Raw genomic sequence first — 718 nt, 5'->3', positions numbered from 1 at the left:
AGACTCCGACTTTAATCAGTCCTAAACCAAACCCCATTACCTCTGGGGCTGAAAGTCCTGCTTCCTCAATGAAAGAACATTAGTCTCGCCAGCATCACAGAAACATTGTAATGCCAGCATTTAATCACAGAACCTGGATCTACTACTCTTTCAGCTGAAACCCCCCCCAGTGACTGCAGATGATGAAGCCTGCCTTGTGCTCCTTAATCATGTCTGGGCTCAAATAAGGGAACACCCATCCTGGAACTAAACATATGGTACATTAGAGAAGATCCCCAGACCAGAGAGATGAAATCAAATCAAAGGAGAAGGGGTGATGTAAAGCACCAGGCACTGCTTCTACAGACTGTGCAGGGAGACAGGAGACGTTATTACATGAAGCCAGTAGATAACTTATTACATGAAGCCGGTAGATGTTATTACATGAAGCCAGTAGATGTTATTACATGAAGCCGGTAGATGTTATTACATAAAGCCGGTAGGTGTTATTACATGAAGCCGGTAGGTGTTATTACATGAAGCCGGTAGGTGTTATTACATGAAGCCAGTAGATAACTTATTACATGAAGCCGGTAGATGTTATTACATGAAGCCAGTAGATGTTATTACATGAAGCCGGTAGATGTTATTACATAAAGCCGGTAGGTGTTATTACATGAAGCCGGTAGGTGTTATTACATGAAGCCGGTAGGTGTTATTACATGAAGCCGGTAGGTGT

This window comes from Spea bombifrons, chromosome 9, assembly GCF_027358695.1.
Source record: "Spea bombifrons isolate aSpeBom1 chromosome 9, aSpeBom1.2.pri, whole genome shotgun sequence".
NCBI lineage: Eukaryota > Metazoa > Chordata > Amphibia > Anura > Pelobatidae > Spea > Spea bombifrons.
The sequence above is the reverse complement of the archived record's forward strand: the minus strand, read 5'-3'. Positions refer to the sequence as shown.